The 10,188-nt window shown below is 45.6% G+C and overlaps 1 pseudogene; it reads right to left on the reverse strand.

Moving 5' to 3' along the window:
* Positions 1-1,889: 1,889 nt before the first annotated feature.
* Positions 1,890-9,584, reverse strand: LOC124105834 (phosphatidylinositol N-acetylglucosaminyltransferase subunit P-like; annotated as a pseudogene).
* Between the last annotated feature and the right edge of the window lie 604 nt (positions 9,585-10,188).

Consider the following 10,188-nt stretch of genomic DNA (forward strand, 5'->3'; position numbering starts at 1 on the left):
GTTCTGTCACCAGCGTTTCTTTTCTTTCAGAAGAAATGTATACTGATGACAAGAAAAGCTTGGGGAGAGAAGGGTGACCACTACCACAGCTGCAGCTCAGAGCCCCCTGCAGCCAGAGACCTGAGCTCTTTCCTCCTGGGATAGAGTGCAGCCTGTGCAACAGTTTCGCTTCCCATCTCACCCTACCTCTGCACTCCTGTTTCAGGTCCCTAGTGTGGACCTTAGGACTCGGCCACAGAATGGCCCCTCACCCTGGCCCCTAGGAAGTCAGCCTGTGCTGAAGCCTTGTGTGCAGTGTGAGGCCTTCAGAGTGAGGGACAGAGGTGGTGGGAAGGAAGGAGGGGCAGCCAGGACAGGGCACAGCACCCACCCGGCCACAGCCCCACAGGAAACTCGCTGGCCACCACGTCACATGTGGGCTCCCTGTAGCCTGAGAACAGCTCATGGGGGCAGAAGGTCCAAGCCCAGGCCACAGGGCAAACCTAACTCTCCTGGCTTGTGTCCCCACCCCCTGGGGACTCGGGGGCCCAGTCAGAGAGCAGGGCTGATGGCTGCCCAGTGGGTGGGTGGGTCCTCAGGGAGGCGGGCAGTGATGCTGAGGGAGGAGGGGACAGTTGGTGGCCGCTCGGGGTGCGGGCAGGTAGGTGGGGCAAACCGGTCTCCATCTCCCTGTAAACCCTCTCTCTCCCAGGAGGTCTGGTTTCCTGAGAGGCAGCTGGAGAAGCCCTCTGCAGCCGGCCCACTCCTAAGCCCTGCCCACACTTTCACAGGGATCCACCATCCTGCTGGATGACTAGGCCAGAGGGTGAAGCTGCAGCTCTGGTGAGTGTGGCCCCTCAGCCCCAGAGACGGACATGGGCTCGCACTGCACCCCAGCCTGAGCTAACAGCTCCCCCAGGTCTCAAGCCTGAGCGCAGCACTGGGCAGGGCGCGTGTTGAGGGAAGATGCCTTCTGATGAGAAGGCTCTGCGCTGCCTGGGCCTTGGCCTTCCCCTCCATGGGCTTTAGGGGCATGATCAAGACAGCCAGGTTCTGGGCCTCCCACACCACTTCTGAGAGGCCAGCAAGGTGCTGGAGGCCGGGGGCTTGCTGACCTGACATTGCTGACCCCCCCACACACACAGCCCGGACTGTCTTTGACTCTTCAGCTCTCTTTCCCTCCTTTCTCCCTTCTTTCTCTCCTTCCTTTCTTCTTTGATACTCGGGACTGAACCCCAGGGTTGGTTTTCTACCAGTTTACACCCTCAGACCTCCCTCCTGCTGGGCTCTGGACCGGTCTTCTCCTTGGCCCCTGAGGTGGCGCAGGCTCTGAGGTTGTGGTCACCCCCCTCCAGCCATGGGGCTGCGTGTTTCCTACCGCCCCAGTCCCAGCTTTCCCAGGTAAACCCTCTCCAAGCCTTCCACCCTCCTTCCTATGGGACTGCCCTGCCCACTCCTAAGCCACACAACTCCAACAGCAGGGGGCGCCTCCGCCAGCCAAGGAGCTTTTCTTCATTCACAGTGTCCTCACGGGTCTTCCAAGGATGCTGACCACCTCGGGCCTGTGAGATGGATGCCTATCATCTGAGGGTTGCAAGCTAAAGCCTCAACTGACCCCTGCCTCAGAGGCGGCATCAGCAGGACCTCCCAGAGCCGCTCATGGCTCTCCAGGTCTGCTTCTGGCCTGTGCTATCCATCTTCATAAATGCCCCCATGTCCCCTAGTTGCCCCAGTTGGACGCAAACCTTTTTTTTAGGGAAATGCAGTGTTTTATTTATTCTATTAATTATGGATATTTGAAAACATTTACAATGTTAATTAAAATTTACTTAAGAACAACTTTCATTTTTTACGTTTAAATATTGAGCAATAATAAGAGAAAATAGATAATTATGGTCAAAATTATTCTGTCAAAACATAATGCTTGATATTAGCATCTTTACATGCAACTCAGTTTTGGTGTAAAGTTCTTTGGCTGCAAGAAAGAACATTTTGGGCTGTGGCTATGGCTCAGTGGTAGAGCACTTGCCTAGCATGTTGAGGCACTGGATTAGATTCTCAGCACCACATATAAAATAAAATAAATTAAATAAAGGTCCATGGCTGAGGATGTGGCTCAAGTGGTAGCGTGCTCGCCTGGCATGCATGCGGCCTGGGTTCGATCCTCAGCACCACATACAAACAAAGATGTTGTGTCTGCCAAAAACTGAAAAATAAATATTGAAATTCTCTCTCTCTCTCTCTCTCTCTCTCTCTCTCTCTCTCTCTCTCTCATCTATCTTTAAAATAAAATAAAGGTCCATCAACAACCAAAAAAAAAAAAAAAAAGAATGACCATTTGGTTTACTTCACTAATAGGACTCTCTCTTAATGGTGGGATGGCCTCTGCTTGGTATTTCTTCTGCTGTTGATTTTTAGCATAGTTATCTGTGATTATACGAATGGAGCTGAGTGGAGAAGTACTCATCATGCTGATTCCAAGTGAGAGGACATGACTGATTCCTAAGGTAATAAGGAGGTAGACAGGTAGTGCAACTGCCCAATATTTTTGAGGCCAGTAATTAGGCCTAAGGAGTTTAGCCAAGATTCAGGAATCAAAGCCCACATAAGATAAAGTATGAAGCCAAACTGGGAGTTTAAGAACAAACCCATAAATCATTCTTTCTGGCGATGGAGACAGTGAATTTTCCATTTTCCCTGAGGCTTTGGACAATCTCAGTGCTCATTTCTCTGTACAAGTGCTAGCTGGGGAGCTGCAGTACAATGGGGGAGGAAGAGAGGAACTTGAGAAAAAGTCTGGGGGCGACCCCCCCCACAGCCCGGACTGTCTTTGACTCTTCATCTCTCTTTCCCTCCTTTCTCCCTTCTTTCTCTCCTTCCTTTCTCCTTTGATACTCGGGACTGAACCCCAGGGTTGGTTTTCTACCAGCAGGAATAATCTTAAACCTGGAACCACCCTAAACCCGGATAGTCCTAAACCGGGAACGCCTAAACTCGGATCATCCTAACGGGAACCCTAAACCTGGATGCGCCTTGGTCCTTGAGCAAGGTCACATACATGCAATGTCACTGCAAAATGTCCTATTTCCACGAGTCCTTCCACTAAGCAACATGGGGTACGCTGGCAAGGAAATTGTCATACCTACTTGGCTAATGGCTCCCAGCAAATTGGGATCTAAGTCAATAGTTCAATATGTGTAGTGTTTAATTGAGGATGTGAATTTATTCGCCAAATTTAATCTTTGGCTTAAACAGTAAGAATTATTAGGCAATAAAGACCTTCCTTAAAGGAAATAAACTTAACATTTTAATAGGTTTTTATCATGTCAAAATATGGACAAAATTTTAGCTCACATCAGTTAGTAAAATTAGGAAAATAGCCTAAAATATCCTTGAATTAATCATTTAAAATTTTTATGGTCAGTCCAGTACATATAAATCTCTTTTAAAAATTGTTTTAACCTTTTTTTAAGTTTTTCATATTTATTTTTCAGTTTTCGGCGGACACAACATCTTTGTTTGTATGTGGTGCTGAGGATCGAACCCGGGCCGCAAGCATGCCAGGCGAGCGCACTACTGCTTGAGCCACATCCCCAGCCCTATTTTAACTTTTTATATCATATGTTTAGATAATGATATAAGATCTTTTTATTTAGGAAAATAGTTTTATCATTAAAATCTAGAATATAAAGACCTTGTTTTACCCAAAGATTATTTCTTCTTAGGACCTCCAATGTGTGCTTCCTCTCTGTTGAAGCATCTTTTTCTTCTAGAATTTCTTCTAGAATTTTTCCTGGTTATACTTTGGAACAATTTTTGAAAACCTTTGAGTCTAAACAAATTATTGTACTTTGATAAGAAGAAATGTCCATGAAAATATAGTTAAAGTTCTTGGATATTTTTGTAGATAGAATTATATTTGTTTATCATCTTATAAAGGTTTGTACAATAACTTTGAGAATTAGAAATTACTTGAAGGGGCTGGGGATGTGGCTCAAGCGGTAGCACACTCGCCTGGCATGCGTGCGGCCCGGGTTCGATCCTCAGCACCACATACAAACAAAGATGTTGTGCCTGCCGAAAACTAAAAAAATAAATAAATAAATATTAAAAAATTCTCTCTCTCTCTCTCTCTCTCTCTCTCTCTCTGTCTGTCTCTCACTCTCTCTTTAAAAAAAAATTACTTGAAGGTTGTATTTTCTCTTAAAAGCAAATTTATAGCAAAATACATTTATCTAAAATATCTGTAATTAAAAGGCAGAACATTAGATAAATGTATGTATAAAACGTATAAATTATGGGTTTTCTGTTGAAGAAAAACAATTAAGACAAATATATCTTAACTAAACAATTAGACATTGTAATGCCAGATTCGTGGGACCCCAATAGACCTCCAGGAGCCGAATCCCATGCAATCACACAGGAGTCTTTATTGCAAGCTGGAGCCTGGACTCACAACCGTTCCCAACGCAGCGATCCCAGGGAGTGAGTCCTGGTCCTTTGTCCAGTGAGATTTTATAGGTTTTGGGGGATACTCTATGCGTCATGACCACACAGCAAATCATTCCATACCACGGGAAAGTCAAACAACAACTCTTAACATTGATTAGCACATTCAATGGCGGGAACAAGTTGGGTAGGGATGATTAGTACAAGAGGGGGATTCCTTTGAACTGATTGGTTTAGGCCACGAGGGGTGTATGTGCTAAACTACATGGTTTCCCAACATGTTATCAACCACCATAAACTACTGGGGGGTCATCTGGCATCCCAGGTATTTTTCCTGTCTCATGCTGATTGGTGGTTGCTAGGGGGTTGCTATGGGTCCTCACCTAGCCTGACTGAGTGACACCAGGCGCAGCACATCTCTCCTGTTATTTGCAGACAAACAAATCAGCAGGGTGGGTATGTGCTTAGGAGTGCTCTGTGGGTTTTTCCCATGACAAGGGTCATGCCCCCTTCCTTAGGACAGGCCTTGAGGTAGAAGCTGGTTTCTCAAAAATGGAGTCACATCAGTTTCTTAACATATGTTAATTATTTTTTGGATTAACAACTATAGGTTATCTAAATACCTAGAAAAATATATATCAAGAATAAAGGGGGGGGGGGCTGGGGATGTGGCTCAAGCGGTAGCACGCTCGCCTGGCATGCGTGCGGCCCGGGTTCGATCCTCAGCACCACATACAAACAAAGATGTTGTGTCTGACGAAAACTAAAAAAATAAATAAATATTAAAATTCTCTCTCTCTCTCTCTCCCTCTCCCTCTCTCTTTCTCTTTAAAAAAAGAATAAAGGGGGCTGGAGATTTGGCCCAAGCAGTAGTGCGCTCGCCTGGCATGTGAGCAGCCCAGGTTCGATCCTCAGCACCACAGACAAACAAAGATGTTGTGTCTGCTGAAAACTAAAAAATAAAACATTAAAAAATTCTCTCTCTCTCTCACTCTCTTTAAAAAAAAAAAAAGAATAAAGGCATAACTTATAATTGTATTAACTTTATGTAACCATGTGGTTCTTAGATATTTGGATCCATTTCAATTTATTTTTAATTAGGAATGCACTCTTATATGTGATGTCACGTGTTGTAACTGAAATAAGATCCTTGTGTATGCATTTTTATTTTTTTTTGTAATTATATAGCCAGGAGTGAGAATAAGGATTTTCTTTTTGTTGTTGTTGTTCATCACAGGAACAAAAGCCTGCAAGGATCCTGTGGTGAGCAAAAGTATCCTTATAATCTCCAAAATTAAAAGCAAAATATAAAGAAGCATGTTTAGTATCTCTCATCAATAGAACATTATTTAGTAACACAACTATAGAGAAAAGTCAGGCTATTTAACTCTAAAGTAATTTAAATTTAGGGCTGCAAAGTAGAAACCTGTGGAATTAAGATTTTGGCTGAAAAAAGATATCTTTTGTTAGCATTTACAGGTGAGCATTCTTAATAGGAAGTACAGATTAGCGGCTGGAAGGCGGGACTAGAAGTCCTGTCTGAGTGACAGTGGAACAACCAATGGGAAGCCCGCGAAAATGCAGGAGGCAGGACCAGGAAGCCGCTTCTCCGGAAAGGCATCCGGTTACCATGGTGAAGGAAACAGCCTAGAGCCTGTTGCCCATTGTCCAGGGCAAAAGTCCCCTGAGTTTTCCTGGCTGTTGTATTTTGTTTGATTTTGTCTGCTATCCTATGGCGGGTAGCAGCTTGCTTTGTCTCTGTGACCTGTGGTTGCAGCTCGTGTCCTCCCATATTCTGTGCTTTTCCTTGTAGCATGTGGGTGCTTTAAAAGTTGAGTTTTAGCGGCAGACACCAGTGTTACTATCAGATCTTAAGGCAGTCTGCATTTGGCATTTAGGTCAAGTCACTTAAGGGTTAAAAGCACTGCTGACCACAGGTCTAGTTATAGACCCCATAGCCAGCAGCAGCTAAGTCTTTTGTCCCCATGGCTGAGTTACAGACATCCTGATCTGTAGGACAAGAATGTAGCAGAGAGGTTTAGTACGAACTTTCTAAGTATTCACAGAAACAATAGAAATTTAAAATTTACTTCACTCCAGGTTAAAAAATCCTTGTATTATGTCTCATTACAACATTTTCCCCCTTTTTCTCACTCTCCTAGTGCAGACTTCTAGAACATAAACCCAAAAAACCTTTTATAAAGATTCACAAAAACAATCTAAAAAAGTCCACAAAAGGGCTGGGGATGTGGCTCAAGCGGTAATGTGCTCTCCTGGCATGCGCAGGGCGCTGGGTTCGGTCCTCAGCACCACATAAAATAAAATAAAGGTGTTGTGTCCACCGAAAACTGAAAAACAAATATTAAAAAAATTCTCCCTCTCTCTCTCTAAAAATTAAAATAAAATAAAATAAAGATATTGTGTCCACCTAAAACTTAAAAAAAAAAATTAAAAAAAAGTCCAAAAAAGCGCTCTCTCCATGGTAGAGGACTCAACAACATAGCCCATTAATCACCTTAATAATTTTTACATTTATTTGGAGTCTCTAGAATTATAAAAATTATTATTATTTTCTTTCTAAAGACAAATTATTCCCCAATATTAAAAAGTTTAACGTCACAGATTTTCCTTCTGTCTAATTCACTTACTTTCTACAATTCAGCCCACAATACTCTGCAATCCTAAGCATGCTTAACTTCTGGAGAGAAATACCAAACTCACTAGTTTTTTTTTTTTTTTTTTAATATTTTAGTTTTCGGTGAACACAACATCTTTATTTTATTTTTATGTGGTGCTGAGGATCAAACCCAGCGCCCCATGCATGCCAGGCGAGCGTGCTACCGCTTGAGCCACATCCCCAGCCCCCAAATTTTTAATATTTATCTTGGAGTCCCTATACGGGCCACCATTTGCTGCGTTCCCGGTGACTTAAACACTCAGATCTTTTGCCCACCCAGGGATGCCAATTGCCAGGTTGCTCAAGACTAAAACACTCAGGGGTCACTCCAGGGGAACTGGGCTAATTGGGCTGCGCAAAATAACCACACAAGGGCTGGGGATGTGGCTCAAGCGGTAGCGCGCTCGCCTGGCATGCGTGAGGCCCGGGTTCGATCCTCAGCACCACATACAAACAAAGATGTTGTGTCCGCCAATAACTAAAAAATAAATATTAAAATTTATTAAAAAAAAATAATAACCACACAAGAGACAGAAATACCTTTTTCTTAGCAGGGGAGTCAGACCCAGTCACGTGCTAGTCAGCCTCCCACAGTATATCCAGAGGTTGAAGGTCCTGCCCAATCTTCAGCCCATTTCTCCCCAGTGGAGACTCAGGTTCCTTGTTAATGAAAATTTAAAAACCAACATTAGATTTATTTAAATGTTTGAGAATCATGTTAAAACTCATCACTGGGGCTGTGGCTGTGGCTCTGTGGTAAAGTGCTTGCCTCGAAAGAGTGAAGCACTGGGTTCGATCCTCAGCACCACATAAAAATAAATAAATAAAGATATTGTATGTTCATCTCAACCAAATAAATATTTTTTTAAAAAAAATCATCACTATTTTTTTCTAGTTTGACTTTTTAAGTGACAATTAGGAAAGAGACTGAGCCCAGGACATGCCAACATCCAAATGGCCCTAGGAGACATGGAGTGATTTTGTTGGGGTCCTGGACTGCCTGTGTGATGGGAACTGACAACTCTCAGAACCTGGTGGTCAGGGAGCAGTGGTTCCCACATAGTAGTCTCCAACCTCTTCTCCAGGGTCACCTTGGGGCATGGATGACTCTTGCTGTCTTCCACTCCCCTGGAGTCTAGAGACCAAGCTTGCTCTGGATGTGGACATTGCAAGTGCCTGCCACCCTTCGATGGCTCACCTGTGCTCAATGTGAGCCTATCATCCACAGATGTGCTCATGTATGTGCTGGTGTCTGTGTACATGCATGCGTGTGAGCTGCGTGTGCACGTGGGCGTGTCTGAGCATACTTGAGCACTCACTCCATGTAGGCAGTGGCCTTGCTCCTCACAGGCAGTGATTATTGCAATGTCCCTGCATTCCATGTCCCGGGCAAGCTCACACTTTTGAGCACTGGTCCTCAAATCACCTTGACATTTGAGGACTTATAAAGGAGCATGTGCAATGTCCTTAGAGAGGACAATGTAACTGCCACCTTTAGCAGATGAGTCAGAAGTATGTACTTTGTGTTAAGATAAGCAGACGGCCATCTGGTTAGCTGTGTGTCTTGGACTGAAAGTGGTAGACCAGCCACGGAGCTGGGTCAGGCCTGTGTAGCTCAGTCACCTACAGCTGGGTTCTCTGTTAAGCCTGTGTCCTCTGCCCCAGGTATTGTCCTGGTCTACGACATTGGAAACGCCGGTCTTTTTAAATTTTAATTTAATTTTTTTTGTAGTTGTATATAGACAGCATGCCTACATTTTGTTTATGTGGTGCTGAGGATCGAACCCAGTGCCTCACACGTGCAAGGCAGGCGCTCTACCACTGAGCTACAGCCCCTGGTCTTTTGGAGGTGTCAACTGATGGATCCAGGAGATTGATGAGGTACCACATGGTTCCACATGGGCTTGGAGGATATTGGGCCAGGGATAGGCCAGGCCCACCTGAGCTGAGGGCAGAGGCATGCATAGCAGGAAGCAGGCACAGCTTCACAACAAGGCCCTGGACAGGGCAGTGCCCCACTGTTGCCACAGAGAATATCCAGCCCCTAGGAATCTGGGTCAGGTCCCAGGTCCTTCCTGCTGGGGTCAGGCAGGTGGGTGAGCAGTGAGCAGGCTGCTGCTGGCTGGCACTCTGACCAGCCCAACTGCCAGTGGGGACACTAGTGGCCAGTGCTGCGCCTCCTGTCTTGGGGTGCTGAGGCTGCCCTAACACATGACTAGTACCTAGTGTCTTAAGGAAACATATGGGGCTAGGGTGCATTCAGACCCAGAGTGCTTGCCTAGCCTGCGTGAGGCCCTGGGTTCCATTGCTAGCACTGCAAGAGCAAAACAAAACACAAATAAAAGAAGAACAACAAGACCAAGATGCTTGTTTTCTCACAGTTCTGGAGGGCAGAAATCCAGGATTTCAGTGTAGGCAGGGCTGTGGAAAGCTCCTTCCTGCCCTTCCAACTCCTGGTGACTGCAACCAGTGTGGGCATCCCTTGGCTTGTGGCTTCCTCATTCCAATCCCAGCCTCTGATTTAGGTGGCTTCTCCTCTGTGTCACAGTGTCTTTCCTTCCTCTATGGGGACCGTGTCATTAGAGTAGGGCCCACCCTAGTCAGTGTGACCCCATGTTTATTAGTTACATCTGCAAAGACCCTATTTCCACAGAAGTCCCATTCTGAGGTTCTAGGTGGACATGAATTTGTGGTAGGAGCACTCAGCCCCCAGGTCACTTATGGTGCTACGGACAGCAAAGCTCATCCAAGGGCCTTGCTTTCCTCACCCCTCCACCTCTGGCACACTCCCGGTGTCCCCAAGATCCTGGTGGGGAACCGTCTGCACCTGGCATTCAAGTGGCTCATGCTCACTAAGCAGGCTCAGGCCTAGACTGTGTGCCTGGATGTGACCCTCTTTGAGGTCAATCCTCTGTGCAATTTCAACATCACAAAGTCCTTCACAGAGCTGGACGGATGGTGCTGGTGCGGTATGGGATGGACCTGCTCTGGAGGCCAAGCAAGGGTAGGCCAGGAGGGCCACTCCAGGCGTGAAAGCTGCTCCACAGCCCCGTGGACTCAGCTCAAGGTCACTGATCTATTCT

Source organism: Marmota monax, unplaced genomic scaffold (genome assembly GCF_021218885.2).
Source record: "Marmota monax isolate L192 unplaced genomic scaffold, Marmota_monax_Labrador192_F-V1.1 WCK01_AAM20220418_F8-fsc00220, whole genome shotgun sequence".
NCBI classification, from domain to species: Eukaryota; Metazoa; Chordata; class Mammalia; order Rodentia; family Sciuridae; genus Marmota; species Marmota monax.